The sequence below is a fragment of the Balaenoptera physalus genome (genome assembly GCF_965194825.1).
Source record: "Balaenoptera physalus genome assembly, chromosome: 11".
Classification (NCBI taxonomy): domain Eukaryota; kingdom Metazoa; phylum Chordata; class Mammalia; order Artiodactyla; family Balaenopteridae; genus Balaenoptera; species Balaenoptera physalus.
In genome coordinates, this window is record NC_138896.1 from 60,202,618 (window position 1) to 60,229,729 (window position 27,112).

General features: G+C 40.1%; 1 long non-coding RNA gene across 1 annotated transcript; it reads left to right on the forward strand.

Moving 5' to 3' along the window:
* The first annotated feature begins 13,154 nt into the window (after window positions 1–13,154).
* Window positions 13,155–26,223, forward strand: LOC309637389. Its single transcript, XR_014250512.1, has 2 exons — window positions 13,155–14,083; window positions 20,881–26,223. It is a non-coding gene; the product is annotated as an uncharacterized lncRNA (long non-coding RNA).
* The last annotated feature ends 889 nt before the right edge of the window (window positions 26,224–27,112 follow it).

Sequence of the window (27,112 nt, forward strand, 5' to 3'; positions counted from 1 at the left end):
TACCAGTAACCCAGTTATAATCCAATCATTTGTTCATTTAATTCAACCCATATGCCTACAAAACCAGGCACTGTGTTGGGCGCTTAGATTTCTACCACCAACTCCAGAACTTCATCAGCAGTTTTAAGGTAAAAACAGACAAACAAATTTAAAAAACCCAAAACAGTAATAAGCCAAAGATTAGTGATCAATTTGAGAATGATCAAGGTGGCCTTCAAGTTCCCCTCAGCTCGGCTAAACTTTACTGAGGTTTCTTCTTCAACATAAGCCCTTTACCTCTGTTTTAGGTCCTTTGAGATGTAAACTTTCTCCCAGTCTCTTCTAGTTTTACAGCCAGGACTGTCTTTCTCAAAGACCTGGGAGGCATCCCTTTGAAATGTAATCAAGAAGACAGGGTCCCTGTTTCCTGGTATCCATGGGAAGGTAGGAGCCTAACTAGATAAGCATCAATTAACAAACACATATATCCGGAGAAAACCATAATTCGAAGAGATACATGCACCCCAGTGTTTACTGCAGCACTATTTGCAATAGCCAGGACATGGAAGCAACCTAAATGTCCATCGACGGGGGAATGGATAAAGAAGATGTGGTACATATATGCCATAGAATATTACTCAGCCATAAAAAAGAATAAAATAATGCCATTTGCAGCAACATGGATGGACCTAGAGATTATCATACTGAGTGAAGTAAGTCAGACAAAGACAAATATCGTATGATATCACTCATATGTGGAATCTAAAAAAATGGTACAAATGGACCTATTTACAAAACAGAAGTAGAGTCACAGATGTAGAAAACAAACTTATGGTTACCAAGGGGGAAAGGGGAGGGGAGGGATAAATTGGGAGATTGAGAATGACATAAAATAGATAACTAATAAGGACCTACTATATAGCACAGGGAACTCTTCTCAATACTGTGTAATGACCTATATGGGAAAAGAATCTAAAAAAAAGAATGGATATATGTATATTTACAACTGATTCACTTTGCTGTACAGCAGAAACTAGCATGACATTGTAAATCAACTATACTCCAATAAAAATTAATAATAAAAAAACCAAACAAAAGCATATGGCCTAATCATATTGACCAACCTCCCTTCTCAAGTCCTCCAGCACTTTTCCATTGCTCGCTCCACTGCTTAGAAACTCTGCTGCCTTTTGTTTCAGCAGAGTTGAGTCCACTCTCTCTCCCCTTATTACGATTGTCTTGACCTCTATTACAATAGTCTTGCATAAAACCTTCCTTGCCTGTTTCACTCCCGTTGGTGCAGTTGTTCTTCGACATGGCTAAAGAGGGTGAGCACTTTTACATGAACACTTAGATACTCTTTTATTTGTGAAATGTCTGCTTAAGACTTTCCCCCGTGTTTTTAATTGTAGTTTTTGCCTTTTTATGGTTATGATCCTTAGGTGTTATTATTACCTGGATTTGCATCCTTTTTTGACATGTGTATTTCTCTCACTGCATTAAAGAATCACTTGCACATAAATCAAGCGACCATATGTATATGGCCCAAGTCTGCACTCTATTTTGTTCTTTTCAGCTTGTTGCTTAACCATATATATGCCAAAGCCATTTAATCTTTTTTTATTTTAATTGAAGTATAGTTGATTTACGATGTTGTGTTAGTATTCAGTCTTAATTGTTGGAACTGTTGGGGAGGAAGAAATTTTCCTCTACCCTTCTAGATTCTTCTGGCTGGTCTAAGAATTAAACTGACATGACACAGATTACCAGGAAAAAATCAAAGTTTAATAACATGTATGCATAGGAGAGACCCAGGAAAACCGTGTAACCGAAATGGACAGAAGCCCTCACCTTAAATATCCTCAGCTAAAGACAAAAGAGGATGTTGAGGGTGGGGAGAGTCAGTTCTGGGAGGTGATGGGGAAAGCACAGTAAACAAGGGTAAGGTGGTTTTGCAGATTTAAGTCAGTGCCTTCCCCATTTATGAGAGTTTCTAGAGATTTGGTCCTCCTCTTCTTACTGGTACTTGGGGGGAGACCCCCTTACAAATGGAGATTTCCCTTATAAATGTTAATGTTTCTTACAAAAGAATAATTCCTACTTGCTTTTCAGAGTTTTCCCCATGTCTCCTCTTTCTTAGAAAATAACCAGCTTGAAATATATTAATATGCCAAAAAGACATATTTTGAGTTGGTAAATTTTGCTTCCCTAACAGAACTTTATAGTAAGACATGACGCTTGGTAGTGTGAGTGTTCTACATTTGTTCCTCCACTCCAAGATTGTCTTGGCTGCTCTTGGTCCTTTGCATTTCCATATACATTTTAGAATCAGCGTGTAAATTTATGCAAACACATACATATGCTGGAATATTGATTGGGATTACATTGAATCTATAGGTTAATTTGGTGAGTTTTTACATCTTTAAATATTTTACCTTCTTATTCAAGAACATGGCATAGCTCTCCTTTTTTAAAAAAAAGATTTTGATTTATCATAAAAGTGTTTTAATTTTCTATGTAGAGATATTGCATGCATTTTTGCAGATTGAGTCCTAGGTATTTGATGTTTTTAATGTCATTGAAAATAGTATTTTAAGATTTTCCTTTTTTAATATTTACTGCTTTCAATTGAAGTATAGTTGATTTACAATGTAGTGTTAGTTTCAGGTGCACAACACAGTGATTCAGTTATACATACATGCTCACTTGCACACACACACACACACACACACACACACACACACATATATATATCCCTCCTGATTTATCTCTTTCCCCAACCCTTTCCCCTTTGGTAACCATAAGTTTTCTATGTCTGTGGGTCTATTTCTGTTTTTTAAATAAGTTCATTTGTATATAATTTTTAAATTAATTAATTAATTAATTTATCCTTGGCTGCATTGGGTCTTCATTGCTGTGCGCGGGCTTTCTCTAGTTGTGGCGAGCGGGGACCACTCTTTGCTCTGGCACGCGGGCTTCTCATTGCATTGGCCTCCTCTTTTGCAGAGCATGGGATCTAAGCACGCGGGCTTCAGTAATTGTGGTTCATGAGCTCTAGAGCTCAGGCTCAGTAGTTGTGGCGCTTGGGCTTAGTTGCTCCACAGCGTGTGGGATTCTCCTGGATCAAGGCTCGAACCTGTGTCCCCTGCATTGGCAGGCAGACTCTTAACCACTGCACCACCAGGGAAGCCCTTTTTTTTTAGATTCCACATATAAGTGATATCATATGATATTTATCTTTCTCTGGCTTACTTCACTTAAGATTTTCATTTTCTAATTGTCTATTACTGGTAGATAAAAATATACATTTTATGTTGACTTTGGAAACAATGACCTTGCTAAATGCACTTCCATATTTCCAAATTTATCTGTATATATTTAAACATGTGCTATGTATATAACCATGTTGTGTGAATGTGACAGTTTTATTTCTTCCTTTTCAATTCATTTACAAACACATGTATATATGTATGTAATTATAATATATATATATATATATATACACATATATATGTATATGTGTTTTGTCTTTAGTACTGGCTAGAACCTTCAGTACAATACTGAATAAGAGTAGAGAGGGCATTTTTATCTCATTCTGGATCAGAAGGAAATCTCTAGATGTTTTACCATTAAGTGTGTTTGCTATATGTTGGAGTTTTTTTGTTGTTGTGTTTTGTTTTTTGGTAGATACCTTTTACCTTTTAACATATTAATGAAGTCCCTTCCCTTGCACTGCTGAAACCGTGCACCTCGGATTGGGACTTGAACCCAGGTGCCAGGGCTCGAACCCAGCCAAAACCCTGACTGGGACTCAAACCCATGTGGCTGGGACTCAAACCCGGCCAAAACTCAGATTGGGACTTGAACCCACTTGGCCGGTACTTGAACCTGGCCACAACCCACAGTCTTCAAACTGAGATCACACACCTGGTTTCAGGACTTAATGAAGCTCAGGTTCTTGCTGTCTCATCGCAGAAAGAATTCAGTGAGAGGCAAAATGATAGGTAAGAAGTGGATTTATTTAGAGAGAAACACACTCCACAGACAGAGTGTGGGCCATCTCAGAAGGCGAGAAAAGCACCAAGGTATGGGGTTGTCAGTTTTTATAGTGGTGGGTAATTTCATAGACTAATGAGTGGGAGGAGTATTCCAGCTATTTCAGGAAGGGACAGGGATTTCCAGGAATTGGGCCACTGCCCACTTTTTGATCCTTATGGTCGGCCTTAGAACTGTCATGGCGCTTGTAGGTGTGTCATTTAGCTTGCTGATGTGTTACAGTGAGCGTATACTGAGGCTCAAGGTCTGGTGGAAGTCAACCTGCCCACCATCTTGGACCACTTGGTTCTAATCAGTTTATGTCATGTCCTCAGGCTATGTCATTCTTTCAAAGGTTGTGCCCCATCCCCTTCCCTCCGTTTTCATTACTAGTCTGCTGAGAGGTATTAATAAGAACTAATCTAAGGTTTCATTCTTGGTAAGTGCTGGTCTCTTTTCAGCTTGCTTTACTCTGGTGGCATAGAACAATACTCTGACTAAAATTCTGGGTACGCAGAAAGACTGTTCCTCTTTACCAGGCCTTGAACTCTACTATTTTTAAATAATGTTCTCAGTGTTTTGAGACCACTGAAAAATGTACACACTGTCTTATTTAGCTGCAACTCTCTTCTGGATGTTTTAGAATCATATTCTGTCACAAGGTAGAAATCACTGAAGGGAATTTCTAGGGGAAATGCTGAAAAGAATTTTAAGTTCTTATCAACCTGGCATCTTGACTCCCTTAAATCTTAGATGCCTTGGTTATTCTCAAATCCCTTCCAAAGTCTTTACAATCCAGCTCCCCTGTTATCTGGATGTTTAGAAGTAAATTCCACTGTTTTATTTAATTGATAATTATATATGCTTCTACTATAAATATACCATTGTGTTATATACTGTGAATATTCAAAGAACAATGAATTATCCCATTCTCTAGAAAGAGAGAATCCATCTGATGGGGTGTCAAAGACATAATAACATACATTACATGCAAATAGTATTGCAAGCAGAGATTAGAGGAGTCAGTCACTGCACTGGGAACCCTTGTTGGGAAACATTATCGAAACATTTATACTTGTTTGCATGCTGCACAGTAGTGGCTGCCTAGCCAGATGGATGTCATGGGTTAGCAACACAAATACCCAGAGTTCTAATCTGAATTCTCACAAAAATATATTTTGCCTTCATGAGCAAACTGGCCTAGTAGAATCACCTGTTCAGAGTTGGAAGGGACCTAACAGATCACACTGTTCAGTCTCCTCCCTGAAGTCCAGAAAGGCTGACTATGGTGCCCAAGTTCACATAGCTAGCAGGATGGAACAGGTCTAGGATCCAAGGTTCAGCCTTCCTAGGTCATATTGTCTAAATATTTTAGGTGTGGAGGACAATGCTTTTGGAAGCATCAAAGGGGAAAAGCATGTGGGCTGAAGTTTCATTGCTTAGGGAATATTGATTGATGTAGAATAGAACTGCAAATTCCAGCACTTTAAAGCTGGTGCTGGAGTGCAAAAGAAATCAAAGTAAAATGTTTCCTCTTATTGAATTTAAAAAAGAAAACCCAAGATACAACCACTTTTTCAGATTCCAATATGATAAACACTGTCTCTCTCCAATCCATTCTCTTTTCCAGTCACTGTGATTGATCTACTTTAATAGATACATTTTACATTTTAATGAACCACTAACTAGTACACACACATACTTTTAATTTATATGCTGAAACAAAATTATACAGAATGATACTTAAGCTTATAGTATATTACCCAGTCTCATATAGTCTATTCCATTCAATTTATTTTATTTTATTTTAAAAAATATGTCAATCAGGATCTGCTACATTGATCCAGGTTTAGATTTACCATTTTGAAAACATTGCTCTACATACTGGCCAGTTATCCTTCTAAATCATCTTACACACTCTACAGTCAGAATCTTCTAGTACGCAAAGCTTTCTGTGATCTGGCCCCATCTCCCAGCAGTCCTTAGGTGCACATTCCTCCAGCCTGTGTGAACTCTTTCATACAGTTTCCCATACAGACCTTTCTTCTCATCAATTTCCACACAGTTTTCAGTATTTGATTTATGCCACCTTCTTTGGGACACCTTCCAAACCATCCAATCTGATTTTAATTTCCCTCCATGGTGAGCTTATTATACTGTAGTGGAATATTTAATGATGAGCATTCATTGAGCACATAGTATATACCAGGAACTGTGTTACTGTATAACTCTATGGTATAAATATTAATATAACCCCTCTGGATTAGATGAGGAAACTGTGGTTTGGAAAAGTGGTGTAACTTACTCAGGTAATGCTACTGGTGAGCTATAGATCAGTGGCTTGAACCCAAGCAATCTGATCCTAGAGTTCTTGCTTTTTTAAACATTAACCTGCTTGAGGAGGCAAAGGGAAAAAAACATTTCATTCACTCAGTAATCTCACTCTAATCCCACAAATTAAATTGATCTCTGTGGGTATCTTAGACTCTGGTTAGATGTCTCAGGACTTTTTCTTCTTCTTCTTCTTCTTTTTTTTTTTTTTTTTTGTATTTTATGAGTTCCACACCTTTTCTGTGTATTTCTTTAGTATTACTTTGCACGGATGTGGGATGCATGGTCCAAGTGACATTAAAGCCACACGATGTTGCCTTTTCCTCCTGACTTTTGCCTTGAAGAGCCTAGTATAAGCTGCTCACTGGATTTGTGGCTTTTAAAGCAGGGCTGGTCCCATCCCTGGATGTTCTCTTGGTATTTGTTGCTGAATCCTTTGTCTGCTGTAACTCAGCTCAGTCAGGGATTAGTAGTTTCTTTAATAAACTCATCAGCACAGCAGTGTCAGGTGTTGCAAAGTCCTGTGATCTTCACCATATCTTGGCTGATCTTGCTCCGGGCTCACCTCTGTCATCTGGTAATCTCACCCTTGCAATAGAGGGGACCGCTGACTTGCTGCCACGCTACTGTCTGCTCTATCAAGGGTCACACAGGAACTTCTTGGGCCCCCAAACCAAATGGAAGCCAAGGGAGGCTCGGAGGCCTAACAAGGGCCCTTTCTGCATGACTACTTTATCAACTTCTCATTTTTTCTGTTTTAGTTAGTGCTGTATGAATTCTATCTTAGAGATCTTTGCCTACTCCAGGACTGAGAAAATAGTCTCCTGTTTCTCTGTAGAAAATATATGATTTATATCTAAGTCTATGATCCAGTCCCTTCCTCCTGCACCCCACTCCATCCGCCAAATAATTTTTCAAGCTAGAAAGGCCAGGTTTCCTCCACCACACACCCTCCTCCTCCCTTCCCCAGGCACAGAGTAAAACTCTATGATCTTATCCACCGAGATGCTCTCTAGGTATGTTTACAAGAGGGAGAGAAACTCAGAAATTCCTTCCTTCTTGAAGTAAAACCTAGCTCTGATCTACTCTTTTGCAATCAACTCTTATGTCTGTTTTAGATAACAAAAATTATTTTTTAACTCTTTTTTTCTCTACCTCTTACAGTCTGCCTCTTGCTTAGGGAAAAGACAATGTACACAAACATTTAAAATAAAAATAAACTCATTCATATATTTGAAAAAGCACTATGTCCATTACACAGTAGTTTCCAGCAATTGTATAATGAATGAATTCTTCAGAAATGAAGGTATCTGAAGGAAATGTATGAAAACCTGGTTGCACAGGCCAGAGGACTTGGTGGAAAATAAAAATGGCACGGTGGACAGAAACATATGTTGGACATGGAGGCTACAGCTGTGAGAACTACAGCTGCATTGGAAGAAAGGAGAAAAGGAAATCAGTGCCAGGGGGATTAGAGTAAAAGAGCAAAATAATCGTTTAGTACTGGAACGGAGAGATTAGCATGATTATAAGATAGAAAAACCCAGGGACAGGTTAGAAGAGGCCAGAAAACTTATCTCTTCTCTGAAATCAATCTAAATGAAGTTTTCATATTCTCTTCCAATATCTCAAATGTTGATGATATTAAAGTTATGTTTGTTTATACCTCTAGAACAGGGGTCCCCAACCCCCAGGTGGTAGACTGGTATGGGTCTGCGGCCTGTTGGGAACTGGGCCGCACAGCAGGAGGTGAGCGGCGGGCAGCAAGTGAAGCTTCATCTGCCGCTCGCCATCGCCCCCCATCGCTTGCCTTACCACCTGAACCATAGCTCGCACTACCGCCTGAACCGTTCCACCATTCCCTTTCCCGCCCCCATCCGTGGCAAATTTGTCTTCCACGAAACCGGTCCCTGGTGCCAAAAAGGTTGGGGACCGCTGCTCTAGAAGACATTATAGTGCTCTAGAAGACATTTTGTACTATAGTGCTATTTATATAGAAACAGGCTAGAATGAGTAAGATCACGGACAATATATTTTATTATTTTTACCAAGTGAAAATTCAGCTTCCTTAATTAATTTATTCCAGAAATAATGTCCATTTATATGTGCTACACTTGTGAGATACAAAGATCAATAAGAAACTTTTAACTTACTTCGAGAAGCTTACAGTTTAGTGAGTAGCCCTGGACAACAGTAAAATACTATGGATGGAAGCCTCCACAGGCTGTTATAGCAGATTTCTAGAGGAGGGTGTGGCTGAGTTCAGTATTAAATAACAAATGTGAGTTCATGGAGATTCTCCATGCATTTGGGATACATGGCCCTCCTGTTCTTATTATCATTCAGAAGTAGCTGTTTGTGTGGGGTTCATCATTGGTCAAAAGTAGGCTCCTTATATCAGGGAAGAGGGTGATGAGAGGGGAACTTGTTTTGTTGGGGAAGCAAAGAGATACTGCATTTGGAAGTGGGTATTAGGTAACTAAATTTTTTCACCAAAATGGGTCAAGGCAGATGCTGGGAAGTATATCATATGACAATTCTTTGGGCCAGGAAATGTTATGTGGTCAGTTGGTCTATCTATCTACCTATCTATCTATCTATCTATCTCTCCATACATAACAGGCGTCCCAGGTCTTTGGAAGGTTTTGAGTCAGTGAGAGGGTGATGTCTATAATACAAGATGTTTTCCTCTATGTGTCGATTAAAATCAGATTGAGAATGAAATTTATTTCTGCTTCTCTAGAATCATGACAACAGTATTTCCCTGTGGTTCAGAAATATTTAAAAAGAACAATGAGAAAGAATGTAATTCCCAAGCGCTTGCCTAGCAAGCGCCATGCCAGTTAAGCACTGTTCTTGTGTCACCGTGCAGCTCCCCAGTTGGCCAGATGAGAAACTTCTTAATTAGATTTCACTGGTCCTTGTTTGCCAAGGTGCATTTTTCGGGGGTATCTGGTGACTGATTGGCTAAGCATTTGTTCCAGTTTTTGCCTCTTCTCTGTAGGATTCTGCTGAGATGTGACTATCTCGTAACTTTGCAGTTTCCTCTGACAACAGGTTAAGTTTGTCTGCCCCTGTCATATGCAGAACCTGATGGATGTCAAGGGAGCAGACCAAATTAATTCAACAGGTGGTAGAGACCACTGGGGGAGGAGCAGCCTGCTCCACGCGGATATGCTAATATAGATTTCAGTGCATGATTATCATTCTGCAGTTCAGGACTAATTGAATTTACATATCCCCAGTGTCTAAGAATTGATTTCCTAAATGAGGAAATCTGGGGCATAATGACCACATGTCTGTGCATCACTGTGCATTATTTCAGGATTCAGAGGAATCTGCAGAGAGTAAATTACTTAGTCCCCTTGGATAGGTGGAATGTTCATGTTATCTTAGGAAGGCTATGCATATTTTTTTCCCCTAATTGAATGGGATCATTCTGTGTTCTAAACATAGGATCAGAAGTGCTTTGGAGGCTGCTGGGAGGGTAAATAATTAGCTACCCTACTGCCTGGAGAAATAGCTTAGAGGTTTTTAGAGACTCACAAATGGACTGGGATATTATGCAGAATTAGTTTTGGTTAGACTCTAATTTATCTAATTTAATATAATTATTGAGAAAAGCAAAATGTGGACAGTTAGGAGCATGGAATCAAAAGCCTGGGCAAAGGAGATTGGACACGAAAGTTCTTCTAAAGAGATAATGACAATTAGGCAGGACTGGATTTATTGCTTCCTCTTAACACTGAACTTACAGAGTTTGCCCCATAATCTCCCCCACTGGAACTTCAGTTGTGTCTTAATTATTCATAAAACTTTACCTTAATCAGAATCAAATCCCTGTGAATAAAGGTAAATAATTGTGTAAAGTCATCATACTTATCTAGCTTTTCCAAATATGGCTAAATCTGATTCTGAATCTATTTTTTTGTACCTCTGGCCACAGGGAGAAAATAACAAAAGCAGAACTCTGAAGCAAGATGATTTTGTGCTGTAGGTGACATACTAGAAGAGTATGGAAGTTTTAGAGGGAAATTCATCACCAGCCCACTTCTCCCTCAAGTCTAGGTCAGCTGACTCAAACAGCAATGTAAAGAAACATAATCAGGCATATTACAGGCTGCTGCAGGACCTTAGGTCTGTCCGAAGTCTCTCGTGACTTTCAAACTTGTTAGGGAAGTTGAGTCATAGGCCTATGTTGTAGGAGCCATGAGAAGTAGGTTTTGAGTGGGATTAGAGAGGATGAGGGCTGGAGAAGGAATGTTTGATTAAGTCATAAGTTAACAGAAAATGGCCCTTGAGACTAACTCACAGGAAAGCAGCTCAGGTTGGGTGGAAACCTAATGGAGTTCAGTAATTAATATTTCCATGGGGCTCCAGTCACATCAGCAATAAGCAACTGCCTTCTCTCTTATGAACCATAAAAAAAAATGTGTCAGAAGGGCCGCATGAGCTATGTCATCTGGCTGAGAAGTTGATATTCAGTAGATCTTTGTGGCATTTTTTTTTTTTTTACTTTTGTTTGTTTGTTTGTTTGTTTATGGCTGTGTTGGGTCTTCGTTTCTGTGCGAGGGCTTTCTCTAGTTGTGGCAAGCGGGGGCCACTCTTCATCGCGGTGCGCGGGCCTCTCATTATCGGGGCCTCTCTTGTTGCGGAGCACAGGCTCCAGACGCGCAGGCTCAGTAGTTGTGGTTCACAGGCCTAGCCGCTCCGTGGCATGTGGCATATTTTTTATCAAGGAGTTCAAACTGCCAGTTGAAAGCCACTCAAGTAGTCAGGCATAGGACCTACTGCAGAAGCTAGGATACTAGTATCAGGAAAGATGGGAAGGGGTAGAAATCCTGAATAAACACCCAGGGTCCCAGAACTCATTTTTCAAATGAGGAAATTAAAGATCTTGGAGTTTTTAGCATCTTGCAGAAGTCACATAAAGCTAGGTAAGATTTAGAGTTTGAATCCAGCTCCATGAGACCTTAAAGCCTGGCCTCTCCCATTTTCATTTACTGCCTTTACTAAAATGGTGAGGGTCCATCCAGACTAAAGCTCTACCATCGTCACTGAGGGCTTTCAGAACTTGTGAGCCTCTTAAATTGGTGGCAAACTAGTTCTCCTGGAGTAGGCTACCTTCCTGTGAACAATCTTCCTCAGAGCTGGATGTATCTAAAAGAGTATATTTTGATCACTCAACATCTGTAACTACCATGTGTTAATTACTTCTCACTATATATCTGCAAGTAGCAAAGTTGAAACTTCCCTATTTAACGTGAGAAAACAGAAAGTCTAAGTGACCTGCCTAAAGTCAGCATAATGTCCTTGGTTTATAAGAGAGATATGTCAAGTATTGCACCAGGTCTTAGCATTCTTTGTCCTGAAATTCTAGCAGAGTGCCTCACTGACAATTCTAACAGTAAAAATTATAATACTTATCACTTCTGGATGAGGAAAATAAGTCCCAGAGAGTGTAAGTATTTGTCTAATGGTAAGAAGCCAATCAGCAGTAGACACAGCATTCCAACCTAGACAGTCTAGCTCCAAGGTCAGTGCTTTAAACTCCCATACTTCCCTGCTTATGCTAATATTCGACCTGATGTTTAACAGATTTCAAGTACTTTCTCATAAGTTAAATCACTTTACATTCCTAGTGATCATGGGAGTTAAACAATATCATTAATCCCATTTAACTATGAGGATATAGAAGCTCTGGGAGGTTAAATAACTTGTCCAAGGTCAATCATCTGGTCTCACTGGAGTCTTCTTACTTTAAACTCTAGATCCTACCCATTAATTCACTAAGATGAGACTCTTTCTGTTGCTGGTCATCAATGGACCATAGTGCTCTGTAAATCAGTCAGCTTTCTCTCTGAATTCTGGGGCAGTAGATTGCAAAAATATGCAGTTTATCTCATGACTTTGCAGCTCCTCCCATCAAAGCCTGAAATCTATTTTTCTTCCTCTTCAGCCCGAACTGACTATGTGACTTGCTTTGACCAACAGAACGCAGAAAAATGATGCTGTGACCTAGGTCTCAAGAGGCTTTGCATACTTGGCAATAGCTCTCTTGTTCCATTTGCCATGTGAACAAGTCTGAGGTAGTCTTCTGAAGGACTCCCAAGGCATCCTGCTGAAGGCATCCTAGGGCATCTAGTAAGCAGTCATTCTGGCAGGGGATTGCAGAGGCATGACTGAGCCCAACAAAGACCAGAGGACCCGTGCAGATAGATCCAACCCAAATTGCTGACCTGCAAAAGTGTGAGCTAAAAAAAAGGTTATATTTTTAAGCTACTAAGTTTAGGGATGGTTTACTGTGCATCAACAGTTAAGTGACTCACCAGGGTGCTAAATATTGTCTCTCGACTTTTTTGGCACCCATGTGTTTGATTCTTCTTTCATCCTTCACTGTGTTTACCGAAGAGCTTCTATTCTTTCAGATGTATCCAGTAAAATTGGATCCTACTTCAAATGTGTTCAGACTGTCTCATTGAAAATAATTTTGGAGCAGGGGAATATCCAAGTTTTGAGTCTCTTTTTTTTAAATTTGGAATTCTGCTCAGCCAAAGGTTAAGTAGAGTCCACTTCCCCTATTTTGATTTGGCCATCATGTCAAGTTGCAGTGACATAGGGATTCTTTGAAGGCAGAGAGGCCATGATGGAAGGAAAGAGTGCCTTAAGTGTCACAGAAGAATGTGTTTGGAAGTGATATTATGTGATTATTGCCTGCTCACCCCCGTGCTGGTTGCTACCTAAAACGGACAGATAGACAGAAAGGTGATAGATAGATAGATAGATAGATAGATAGATAGATAGATAGATAGATAGGGAAACAGTATAACTCCAGGTGTGGTAAATTATACTCTAATTGCACTAGGTCATGTAGTTGTACAATCATTGGCATTCTGATTGTACTAAAATAATTTAGATTTTTATGCAACCAAATCACAGTGAAAAGGTCATGTGATAAAAGCCTTCATGGTGCATTTCTATTTTTCATTTGTTTCTCTAAAAGTGGACAGTAAAAATCAATGAACACAAGTGACTTATCCTTGACTTAATAATGCTTCTGGCTTGGGTAAGAACATTCACAAATGAAGGCAAATCTCCTATGAGGTCATTTGAAAAAAATGGGAATATCTTATTTGGCTTTATCATTTACTGACTCAGCTGTTTTTTTAAAATTCATGCATTTATTAAATAAATATTTACTAAGTGCCTCTACTCTCCACTAAGTACTATGAAAACAAAGAGAAGTAAGATATAGTGCCTACAGAAAATGATTTATAGAACAGTATAGGATACATTATTAAATATGGTGAGTACAATAAGAAAGAACCAAATATAATATTATTTGAACAAGAGATTAATTTGGCTTGGGGAAAATAAAAATACAGAGATAAAATAATACTAGATGTAACATTTTGAATTGACATTTCTTTTTGAAATCTCTGATTCATGGACCTGTTTATTCTGGCTTTGTGAAAAAAAAATCACCGTATGTTTATCTTTAGTTCAGAATATATACCATTCCCTCTAGAGCACTGCCCTGAAATTGCAAGGGATCATTTCCCAGCTGGTGTTGCAACTGACTTTTCAGTAGGCCATATTCTCTGAGGCACACTTTTTCTGGAAAATGGGGTGCATGCAATTAAATTCAATCCAATGGGCATCAGGTGTTTTTCTGTTTATTTTGTTATGTTTTGGATTGGAAGCATCATTGTGTATAATACTGTGTTAATGTTATAAGGCTTTTTTTTTTTTTAACATCTTTATTGAAGTATAATTGCCTTACAATGGTGTGTTAGCTTCTGCTTTATAACAGAGTGAATCAGTTATACACATACAATATGTTCCCATATCTCTTCCCTCTTGCATCTCCCTCCCTCCCACCCTCCCCATCCCACCCCTCTAGGTGGTCACAAAGCACCGAGCTGATCTCCCTGTGCTATGTGGCTGCTTCCCACTAGCTATCTATTTTACATTTGGTAGTGTATATATGTCCATGACACTCTCATACCCTGTCACATCTCACCCCACCCCCTCCCCATATCCTCAAGTCCATTCTCTAGTAGGTCTGTGTCTTTATTCCCGTCTTGCCACTAGGTTCTTCATGGCCTTTTTTTTTTTTCCTTAGATTCCATATATATGTGTTAGCATACTGTATTTGTTTTTCTCTTTCTGACTTACTTCACTCTGTATGACAGACTCTAACTCCATCCACCTCATTACAAATACCTCCATTTCATTTCTTTTTATGGCTGAGTAATATTCCATTGTATATATGTGCCACATCTTCTTTATCCATTCATCTGTTGATGGACATTTAGGTTGCTTCCATGTCCTGGCTATTGTAAATAGAGCTGCAATGAACATTTTGGTACATGACTCTTTTTGAACTATGGTTTTCTCAGGGTATATGCCCAGTAGTGGGATTGCTGGGTCATATGGTACTTCTATTTGTAGTTTTTTAAGGAAACTCCATACGGTTCTCCATAGTGGCTGTATCAATTTACATTCCCACCAACAGTGCAAGAGTGTTCCCTTTCCTCCACACCCTCTCCAGCATTTATTGTTTCTAGATTTTTTGATGATGGCCATTCTGATCGGTGTGAGATGATATCTCATTGTAGTTTTGATTTGCATTTCTCTAATGATTAATGATGTTGAGCATTCTTTCATGTGTCTGTTGGCAATCTGTATATCTTCTTTGGAGAAATGTCTATTTAGGTCTTCTGCCCATTTTTGGATTGGGTTGTTCGTTTTTTTGTTATTGAGCTTCATGAGCTGCTTGTAGATCTTGGAGATTAATCCTTTGTCAGTTGCTTCCTTTGCAAATATTTTCTCCCATTCTGAGGGTTGTCTTTTGGTCTTGTTTATGGTTTCCTTTGCTGTGCAAAAGCTTTTAAGTTTCATTAGGTCCCATTTGTTTATTTGTGTTCTTATTTCCATTTCTCTGGGAGCTGGGTCAAAAAGAATCTTGCTGTGATGTATGTCATAGAGTGTTCTGCCTATGTTTTCCTCTAAGAGTTTGATAGTGTCTGGCCTTACACTTAGGTCTTTAATCCATTTTGAGTTTATTTTTGTGCATGGTGTCAGGGAGTGTTCTAATTTCATACCTTTACATATATCTGTCCAATTTTCCCAGCACCACTTATTGAAGAGGCTGTCTTTTCTCCACTGTATATGCTTGCCTCCTTTATCAAAGATAAGGTGACCATATGTGTGTGGGTTTATCTCTGGGCTTTCTATCCTGTTCCATTGATCTATATTTCTGTTTTTGTGCCAGTACCAAACTGTCTTGATTACTGAAGCTTTGTAATATAGTCTGAAGTCAGGGAGCCTGATTCCCCCAGCTCCATTTTTTGTTCTCAAGATTGCTTTGGCTATTCGGGGTCTTTTGTGTTTCCATACAAATTGTGAAATTTTTTGTTCTAGTTCTGTGAAAAATGCCAGTGGTAGTTTGATAGGGATTGCATTGAATCTGTAGATTGCTTTGGGTAGTAGAGTCATTTTCACAATGTTGATTCTTCCAATCCAGGAACATGGTATATCTCTCCATCTATTTGTATCATCTTTAATTTCATTCATCAGTGTCTTATAATTTTCTGCATACAGGTCTTTTGTCTCCTTAGGTAGGTTTATTCCTAGATATTTTATTCTTTTTGTTGCAATGGTAAACAGGAGTGTTTTCTTAATTTCACTTTCAGATTTTTCGTCATTAGTGTATAGAAATGCAAGAGATTTCTGTGCATTAATTTTGTATCCTGCTACTTTACCAAATTCATTGATTAGCTCTAGTTTTCTGGTAGCATCTTTAGGATTCTCTATGTATAGTATCATGTCATCTGCAAATAGTGACAGCTTTACTTCTTCTTTTCCGATTTGGATTCCTTTTATTTCTTTGTCTTCTCTGATTGCTGTGGCTAACACTTCCAAAACTATGTTGAATAATAGTGGTGAGAGTGGACAACCTTGTCTTGTTCTTGATCTTAGTGGAAATGGTTTCAGTTTTTCACCATTGAGGACAATGTTGGCTGTGGGTTTGTCATATATGGCCTTTATTATGTTGAGGAAAGTTCCCTCTATGCCTCCTTTCTGCAGGGCTTTTATCATAAATGGGTGTTGAATTTTGTCGAAAGCTTTCTCTGCATCTATTGAGATGATCATATGGTTTTTCTCCTTCAATTTGTTAATATGGTGTATCACATTGATTGATTTGCGTATATTGAAGAATCCTTGCATTCCTGGGATAAACCCCACTTGATCATGGTGTATGATCCTTTTAATGTGCTGTTGGATTCTGTTTGCTAGTATTTTGTTGAGGATTTTTGCATCTATGTTCATCAGTGATATTGGCCTGTAGTTTTCTTTCTTTGTGACATCTTTGTCTGGTTTTGGTATCAGGGTGATGGTGGCCTCGTAGAATGAGTTTGGGAGTGTTCCTCCCTCTGCAATATTTTGGAAGAGTTTGAGAAGGATAGGTGTTAGCTCTTCTCTAAATGTTTGATAGAATTCACCTGTGAAGCCATCTGGTCCTGGGCTTTTGTTTGTTGGAAGGTTTTTAATCACAGTTTCAATTTCAGTGCTTGTGATTGGTCTGTTCATATTTTCTATTTCTTCCTGGTTCAGTCTCGGCAGTTTGTGCATTTCTAAGAATCTGTCCATTTCTTCCAGGTTGTCCATTTTATTGGCATAGAGTTGCTTGTAGTAATCTCTCATGATCTTTTGTATTTCTGCAGTGTCAGTGGTTACTTCTCCTTTTTCATTTCTAATTCTATTGATCTGAGTCTTCTCCCTTTTTCTCTTGATGAGTCTGGCTAATGGTTTATCAATTTTGTTTATCTTCTCAAAGAACCAGCTTTTAGTTTCATTGATTTTTGCTATTGTTTCCTTCATTTCTTTTTCATTTATTTCTGACCTGATCTTTATAATTTCTTTCCTTCTGCTGGCTTTGGGGTTTTTTTGTTCTTCTTTCTCTAATTGCTTTAGGTGCAAGGTTAGGTTGTTTATTCAAGATGTTTCCTGTTTCTTGAGGTAGGCTTGTATTGCTATAAACTTTCCTCTTAGCACTGCTTTTGCTGCGTCCCATAGGTTTTGGGTCGTCGTATCTCCATTGTCATTTGTTTCTAGGTATTTTTTTATTTCCCCTTTGATTTCTTCAGTGACCACTTCGTTATTAAGTAGTGTATTGTGTAGCCTCCATGTGTTTGTATTTTTTACAGATCTTTTCCTGTAATTGATATCTAGTCTCATGGCGTTGTGGTCGGAAAAGATACTTGATACGATTTCAATTTTCTTAAATTTACCAAGGTTTGATTTGTGACCCAAGATATGATCTATCCTGGAGAATGTTCCATGAGCACTTGAGAAAAATGTGTATTCTGTTGTTTTTGGGTGGAATGTCCTATAAATATCAATTAAGTCCATCTTGTTTAATGTATCATTTAAAGCTTGTGTTTCCTTATTTATTTTCATTTTGGATGATCTGTCCATTGGTGAAAGTGGGGTGTTAAAGTCCCCTACTATGATTGTGTTGCTGTCGATTTCCCCTTTTATGGCTGTTAGTATTTGCCTTATGTATTGAGGTGCTCCTATGTTGGGTGCATAAATATTTACAATTGTTATACCTTCCTCTTGGACCGATCCCTTGATCATTATATAGTGTCCTTTTTTGTCTCTTGTGATAGTCTTCATTTTAAAGTCTATTTTTTCTGATATGAGAATTGCTACTCCAGCTTTCTTTTGATTTCCATTTGCATGGAATATCTTTTTCCATCCCCTCACTTTCAGTCTGTATGTGTCTCTAGGTCTGAAGTGGGTCTCTTGTAGACAGCATATATTTGGGTCTTGTTTTTGTATCCATTCAGCCAGCCTGTGTCTTTTGGTGGGAGAATTTAATACATTTACATTCAAGGTAATTATCGATATGTATATTCCTATTCCCATTTTCTTAAATGTTTTGGGTTTGTTATTATAGGTGTTTTCCTTCTCTTGTGTTTCTTGCCTAGAGAAGTTCCTTTAGCATTTGTTGTAAAGCTGGTTTGGTGGTGCTGAACTCTCTCAGCTTTTGCTTGTCTGTAAAGGTTTTAATTTCTCCATCGAATCTGAATGAGATCCTTGCTGGGTAGAGTAATCTTGGTTGTAGGTTTTTCTCCTTCATCACTTTAAGTATATCCTGCCACTCCCTTCTGGCTTGCAGAGTTTCTGCTGAAAGATCAGATGTTAACCTTATGGGGATTCCCTTGTGTGTTATTTGTTGTTTTTCCCTTGCTGCCTTTAATATGTTTTCCTTATATTTAATTTTTGACAGTTTGATTAATATGTGTCTTGGCGTGCTTCTCCTTGGGTTTATCCTGTATGGGACTCTCTGTGCTTCCAGGACTTGATTAACTATTTCCTTTCCCATATTAGGGAAGTTTTCAACTATAATCTCTTCAAATATTTTCTCAGTCCCTTTCTTTTTCTCTTCTTCTTCTGGGACCCCTATAATTCGAATGTTGGTGCGTTTAATGTTGTCCCAGAGGTCTCTGAGACTGTCCTCAGTTCTTTTCATTCTTTTTTCTTTATCCTGCTCTGTAGTAGTTATTTCCACCATTTTATCTTCCAGGTCACTTATCCTTTCTTCTGCCTCAGTTATTCTGCTATTGATCCCATCTAGAGTATTTTTAATTTCATTTATTGTGTTTTTCATCATTGCTTGGTTCCTCTTTAGTTCTTCTACGTCCTTGTTAAATGTTTCTTGCATTTTGTCTATTCTATTTCCAAGATTTTGGATCATCCTTACTATCATTATTCTGAATTCTTTTTCAGGTAGACTACCTATTTCCTCTTCATTTGTTAAGTCTGGTGTGTTTTGACCCTGCTCCTTCATCTGCTGTGTGTTTTTCTTTCGTCTCATTTTGCTTATCTTACTGTGTTTGGGGTCTCCTTTTCACAGGCTGCAGGTTCGTAGTTCCCGTTGTTTTTGGTATCTGTCCCCAGTGGCTAAGGTTGGTTCAGTGGGTTGTGTAGGCTTCCTGGTGGAGGGAACCAGTGCCTGAGCTCTGGTGGATGAGGCTGGATCTTGTCTTTCTGGTGGGCACGTCCACGTCTGGTGGTGTATTTTGGGGTGTCTGTGGCCATATTATGATTTTAGGCAGCCTCTCTGCTAATGGATGGGGCTGTGTTCCTGTCTTGCTAGTTGTTTGGCATAGGGTGTCCAGCACTGTAATTTGCTGGTCGTTGAGTGAAGCTGGGTCTTGATGTTGAGATGGAGATCTCTGAGAGATTTTTGCCGTTTGGTATTACGTGGAGCTGGGAGGTCTCTTGTGGACCAGTGTCCTGAAGTTGGCTCTCCCACCTCAGAGGCACGGCCCTGATGCCTGGCTGGAGCACCAAGAGCCTTTCGTCCACACGGCTCAGAGTAAAAGGGAGAAAAAATAGAAAGAAAGAAAGAGGCTATAATATAGTGAAGTAAAATAAAGCTATTATAAAGCAGAGCTATACAGACAAAATCTCACCCAGAAGCATATACATATACACTCACAAAAAAAAAGGAAAAGGGGAAAAATTAATATATCCTGCTCCCAAAGTCCACCTCCTGAATTTGGGATGATTTGTTGTCTATTCAGCTATTCAGCAGATGCAGGCACATCAAGTTGTCTGTGGAGTTTTAATCCGCTGCTTCTGAGGCTGCTGGGAGAGATTTTCCCTTCTCTTCTCTGTTCGCACAGCTCCTGGGGTTCAGCTTTGGATTTGGACCCACCTCTGCGTGTAGGTCGCCTGAGGGCATCTGTTCCCCGCCCAGACAGGACGGGGTTAAAGGAGCAGCTGCTTCGGGGGCTCTGGCTCGCCCAGGCCGCGGGGAGGGAGGGGTACAGAGGAGGCGGGGCGAGCCTGTGGCGGCAGAGGCTGGCGTGACGTTGCACCAGCCTGAGGCGCGCAGTGCGTTCTCCCGGGGAAGTTGTCCCCGGATCACGGGACCCTGGCAGTGGCGGGCTGCACAGGCTACCGGGAGGGGCGGTGTGGAGAGTGACCTGTGCTCACACACAGGCTTTTTGGAGGTGGCAGCAGCAGCCCCAGCGTCTCACGCCCGTCTCTGGGGTCCACGCTGATAGCCGCGGCTTGCGCCAGTCTCTGGAGTTCGTTTAGGCGGCGCTCTGAATCCCCTCTCCCTGCGCGCCGCGAAACAAAGAGGCAAGAAAAAGTCTCTTGCCTCTTCGGCAGCTGCAGACGTTTTCCCAGACTCCCTCCCGGCTAGCTGTGGTGCGCTAACCCCTTCAGGCTGTGTTCACACCACCAACCCCAGTCCTCTCCCTGCGATCCTACCGAAGCCCCAGCCTCAGCTCCCAGCCCCGCCCGCCCTGGCGGGGGAGCAGACAAGCCTCTCGGGCTGGTGAGTGCTGGTCGGCACCGCTCCTCCGTGCGGGAACCTCTCCGCTTTGCCTTCCGCACCCCTGTGGCTGCGCTCTCCTCCGTGGCGCCGAAGCTTCCTGCCTCTGCCACCCACAGTCTCTGCCTGCGAAGGGGCTTCCTAGAGCGTGGAAATCTTTCCTCTGTTATAAGGCTTTTGAATGATGCTGGCAGAAGCATGTTTAGCAGGTAAAGAAACTGGAGTCCAATGTAAGTGTTACTGAGAATGAGGACAAATTACTGGCTTTTCTGTGATTGAAGGGATCCAATGTCATCCTTGCCACCAGGAGACTGGCTGATGTCAGAGTATGGTACCATGTTTGGGACTCCTAGTGGTCACTGCTGTGGATGAATTAAGAGTGAGAGAGTGGCATGGACATATGTACACTACCAAATGTAAAACCATAGCTAGTGGGAAGCAGCTGCATAGCACAGGGAGATCAGCTCGGTGCTTTGTGACCACCTAGAGGGGTGGGATAGGGAGGGTGGGAGGGAGATGCAAGAGGGAAGAGATATGGGGATATATGTATATGTATAGCTGATTCACTTTGTTATAAAGCAGAAACTAACACACCGTTGTACAGCAGTTATACTCTAATAAAGATGTTAAAAAAAAAAAAAAGAGTGAATCAGATACTCAACCAAAAGTGTTGCACAGATAAGCACTGGGAAAAGATGACTTTTTTTTTTTTAAGCTGTCACTATGGCCACATTTTTAGAACCTCACTGGGAACCTGGGGCCAGTTGACAGAACTTGGTCAATGAAAGACTCAGAGCAGATGTTCTTGTTAATTAAGGGCCTCTTCAGCAATGAGGTCTTGAGGCCCATTTACAAGTGGTACATTAACCTATATTTCCTAAATCACCTTACCAGCAGTCTTCCAAGCTTGCTTTCCAAGGAATGGACCCTGTGTTCACAGATCTATGTGGGTCATTACTTCAGCATACCTCCTTACATTGTAACGCTTACATTTCTGCTTCCTAGGAATACTTCTCTTTCCTAAACTCTTTCACACACAGTCTACCTCTGAGTGTGGATATAATGCTATAGCTGTCCACTTTCACCTGTTACTAGCCTGTCATGTGGAACTTTCCATAAATTAACTTTTCCCTCTTAAGTCAAGTAGTTATAGATGAGTTTCTCAATCTTAGCATTATTGGTGTTCTAGGTTGGATAATTCTTTCCTGTGGGTGAGACGTTTCTGTGCATTTTAGGATGTCTAGCAGCATCCCTGAGTTTTACTCACTAGATGCCCACAGCACACCTTCCCTCAAGTTGTGACAACCAAAAATATCACTAGACATTGCCAGATGTTCTTGGGGGGCAAGATTGAAAACCACTAAGGTAGGGTGATAATGCAAAATTATTTGACTAGAACAGTCCCGTTTTAGGCTTGTTGTCCTGGCCTACTTTTTAGCTCAAATGTGTCCCTGTTTTATGATAAATTATAGTTGCTCTAGTCATAAGAGTCTTCCCATGAGATCAGAAGTGTGGGTTGATGGAGGGGTGGTTGTGTGTCAAGAGAAGGCATGCTGTGTGTGTGAGCCATCTGTGCATGCGACTTTCTCACGCTTCGGGAACTGCTTGGGTCCAGTCCCGCACACACCTTTTCCATTTGACAAAGGTGTGCTGGTGTGTGCATCTGACTTCATGGCTCAAAGTTTTTAGGTAACATACAGTCCAGGATGTCTACCTCAGTTTGCATGGACACATGGATAGGCATCAACCAGAGTATAACGTGAGGCAAGAGTATTTTTCAAAATAATAATTACTTTGTAAAGAACATAGAGGATTTTTATCCATAAATCCTAAGAAATATGCTTTTCCCATCAGGGTTGTCACAGACAACCTGCACCCCCATCTATCACAGATTTCAAGCGGCCTGGATTCAGCTGAGCTGTGAGCCAAGTGGCAGGGCTGCTTGCACTGCAACTTGGACCAGCTGGAAGCTTCCTCTTGCTCTTGAACTCACTCAAAGCTGAAAATGTTTTTAATAACCTGGTAAATAGATTGGAAAAGCACAACCAAATATGGTATATGTTGCCTGTAAAATCCCCAAGGACTACTTTGCCTCCTTCTTAGTGATAACAGGGAATGCAAGATTCAGGACTGTTTCTTCTAAGAACGTATATGGTGGCATGCTCCAGATCGCTGGATCGCCAGGAATTAAAAGCATTCTGTGTCTGTAAGGAGTTTATCTTCTTGGAACTATTGTGCAAGTGTTTCCAAGGCATTTGCTGTAGTTGCTACTTTTATCTTCCTAGTCTCACTAACATGATGAACCAGAATGATATATTCTGGGATGGTACAAAGATCATGGTCCCTGAAAATGAAATTGTAAAACATATACAGAATATTGAAATGATTTTAAGTCTGAAGGATAAAGTTGCATAACTCTTTCTGCTAGATAAATGCAATGGATCCTGTTGTCTCTTCTATTGGGGATAAGAATGAATAATTGATTAGATTAATAGCAGCATACTGGCTGCTGTAGAATATTTCTTCCAGTAAGCAGACCATATCTAGCAAACCAGCTGTAAAAGGAGTTTAACCTAATTAAACCTAATGACTATTATGTGTCACCCTTAAGGAATCATCCATCTTCTGTACTAGCCAAATTGGTGAGTCAAATGGCATGATGAGAAGAATCAACATTCTAAACCTCTCAAATCTTGATCAGTGGCACATGCTTCTGAGATTTCCCCAGGGATGTCATTATATTCTGGGTTCAGTGTTTTGGTACAGAAAGGGAGTTCTAGAACATTTCATTTGCCTTCCTACCAAAATAAACCTTCCTCCGTGGATCAGATTACAACTGTGATTATGCCAGTGGCCGAAGTTATCTAGTCTAAAATATACTTGGGAACCAAGGAAACACACATGATATAGAGGAAGACCCAGCTGGGGCTACTATGAGGTAGACTCAAGTCACAATCTATTTAATACTTGACCTCTGTAAAGTCCTCCTTATTTCCTGTGAATCACAATGACATTCTAGGTCCCTAAGGATAAGCCTTGATTTAAATTGAACTTCCCACAGCATCCATGTCTGGTTAAAGCTCTTTATTCAATACCCACGTAGCCTAGCTAATGGCTATAAGGCCCTTTGGGGAAGGCGAGGAGGAAGATTCATGGTAGGAACCTATTGTGTTATCGAAGAGCCCTCCCTCAAGGATATCCAGCTTCCTCTTAGTCCAAAGAGGTCTGAATCTGGCAAGTAACTCAAGTGTAAAGGGCTCCTATCATGATGGCTCAGGTACTGCTTCTGTTAGACATAGAATTTTGGAGGTTATAAATCTCAAGCAGAACGTCAGCTGGTTGCCCATCCTTGCCTGCTGTACAGAACACCATTCTCAATTAGCAATAGCCATATATTTCTGTGGCTCAGACCACTGTCATCATCACTTTACGGCTCTTTATTTTAGCCGTGCACACTTTTTTCCTCAGGCGGCTACGCCTTGCTAAATGGTCATCCCGTCCTAGCATCCTCCAGGCCTACTGAAAGCCAAGCAGTCAATTTCAAACTCAGCGTCTCTTACCAACAGCTCCAAGAATATTCCATAGCAATGCTGGTTTTCTCTCCTCCAGTATCTTGAGTACTTGATGAAGGGAGTTTCTTCCAGTCCCTTCTTTAGGATTCTGTAGGATGCATTTAGGAGTGAGTGGAAGGTTTGCATAAAATAAACTTACTCCTGCATTTCTGTCTCCCAAAGCCTTTTTGATGACAAAAATGTTAATTTTATGTATAAACATTTTAATATCCAAATAGTACAAAATGCTAAGGACAAAAATTAGCTGTTCTTTTTTCTCACCTTCCCTACCCTTTATTCCTTCTCTTTACAGGATCAAATAATCTTTTCAGGCTGCTTAGCAAGCCACGCCAGGCCATTTGCCCCTGGAGCCACGTCACCACGGCTGAAAACACCACAGGAGTGATGGCCACGGCCTATGCGCACTGCTGAGATCTGCTGGAAGGGGTAATTGCTGCTTTGCTATTTGACTTTCAACTGCATATTGGCAGTCTAGGTGACTCATCTCTAACTGACCCTGTGCTTTTACATCCTACCCTAGAGATTCAGGTTCACAGGTGAGAGCTTCAGATAGACCAGGTTTAGGATATGTGTCTGCACATCCTGTGCTAGGGGGTGGTGAAAGGAATGTCTGTGTTTTCTGGAACTTATAGATGGAAGTACCCTGCCTTTGACTTATCTTGAGATACTGTCTGGGAAGTAATAATGATGTATATTCACAGTAAAAGGATAACTACATTCCTTTTCTTTTTTTCCCAGTTTTCCCTCTGGCTAGGTGGAAATGTGAACAATAATTAATGAGATTTGAGGGTTATAATCCCTCTTCCTTGTGCTGATGAATTAGTATGAGCCCTGAGAAGGTATGGGGTCTACCCCTCCAGCCCAGGTCATGCTGCAGCCTTAGACTGAGAAGGGTGGGTTTCAGCTGGTATTTGGCAACAATTACATATTTCTTGCCTGGAAAAATTTGATAGTGACTCCAAACTTACACCTCAAGAGGAAATGGTTTCCTTTTAGTTATACACACCCTGCAAAGAAAGGTGACTGGCCAGGGTAGGTCTGGATCCATGACCATGAACCTCCCACACAGGGTTTGAACACATTACTGGCCGTAAATCACCTTGTTCTCACCAAATAATCTAGATGTCCTTCTTGCAGCTAAACCCAGGAAGGCAAGTGGCATCTGAATTGGCTTCATCTCCTGGCTTCTATTATACTCACCACTGAGGCACATAAAGAAACAGAAATAGCCTTAGAGAGTCTAAGGGCTGTTTAGCTTTAAACATTTTTTATTTCCTAATTGAATTAGAGTAAAAACAGTAGTTAAAATAAACCCTTGGCTGTTGTCATGAAAATCACAATAACAAATTAGCCTAAAGTAGCCAATTTTCTGTGGTTTCCAAGGATACAACCACAATTAGAATTGTCGTCTGCCAATCAATTTTTTTTTTTTTTTTTAATTTTCAGGGGACATTAAAACAAAACCATGGAAGGGGAAGGGCTAGAGGGAAAGTTTTTCTTGCTAAATACATGTTAGAGGAAAAGGGGGAAGGTTTCTAAAGCAGATTGTGTTGATTCTTTTCAAACCAGTTTAAGGAAAATGGCTAAACCGACTCTGGTCCCACAGAAGTGGCTTAATTGAAAACAAAAGCTCACAGGTCATGTTGCTATTTTAAAGAATCAAGGTGGCTAAGTCCTCTAACTCACAGGACCACAAAATCCTGGTCCTCTCCTGTCTGATTTTAGCTTTCATTTATTGGGTGCTTTGCCAAAAATCTCTTACTAACTCCTCATAACCACCTTATGAGGATATATGCTAGACACTTGTTATCTGGCCCACCAAACATCCATTCCACCTTTTTTGGGCAATAGTTCCTGACTTCCTTTTAGCAAATTACCTTTTTCCCACTTTCTACTATCCAGTTAGACAGTAAATTAAGATGCCCTAGCCATGGTAGGAATATGAACCAAGTCAGGCCATTCATAGTTAACCCTGGGTAGATCAATCTTCAGCTGTGCTTTAAAATTACTGAAAATTGTTAGAATTTACTTGCTTTGTGGAAGTTCTCGGTGAGACTGTAGTGTTCCTGCTAACTTGTCTACACTATCTTGTTTCCTGTGCTCCTTTGTTCATTTTGTAAATTATTAATATCCTTCTAACAACTGTCCATTTCTGCTTACATTAGCCAAAACCAAAAAGTAACGCCAAGTGTTGTTATTCTCATTTTAATTTGAGAAAACTGAGGTTCAATTAAATTAAATCCTTTGTCCAAGACTAGTCAGGTAATAATGGAGTCTGAATTCTAACTCACATCTGCTTCCCCTCCTCCCCTCACCATCTATTTCCTTTTATGTGAATTAATAAATTACAACCCTGGCTATACCCCAAGTCAAGGACTTTCCTTTCAACAGCGGAATCAAGGGTGCCTCCTTGGGAGAAAACTTTCATTGTTCACACTTTTCCTTTTTTGATAGGTTGAGTCTTTACATGTAATTGATGATTTTTCTCTGCCTGTTCTTTTCATCTACGTGATGGGGAGTGACAATGATTGTCTCATGCACCGGGATCCGATACAGTTTCTTTCAGACTGTGAAAGTATCTCTGTTTCTCTTCCTTTCCCTCCCCTTCTCTTTTCGCCCCGTCTCTTTTCTTTCTTTCTCATAGAGTCCTTGGCTGTGAGTATCAGAATAGAAGACGAAATAGGAATGTTTAAAATGAAGAATATTGGAAAGGTCATGGGCTTAAGAACCAGGCAGAGCTAGGTTTAAATTCTAGCTCCGTGAATTTCTAGCTTGTTATTGGGGGAAATCATATAGTTAGGAGAAGTTTAAATTCATTATAATTTTTTGTTGC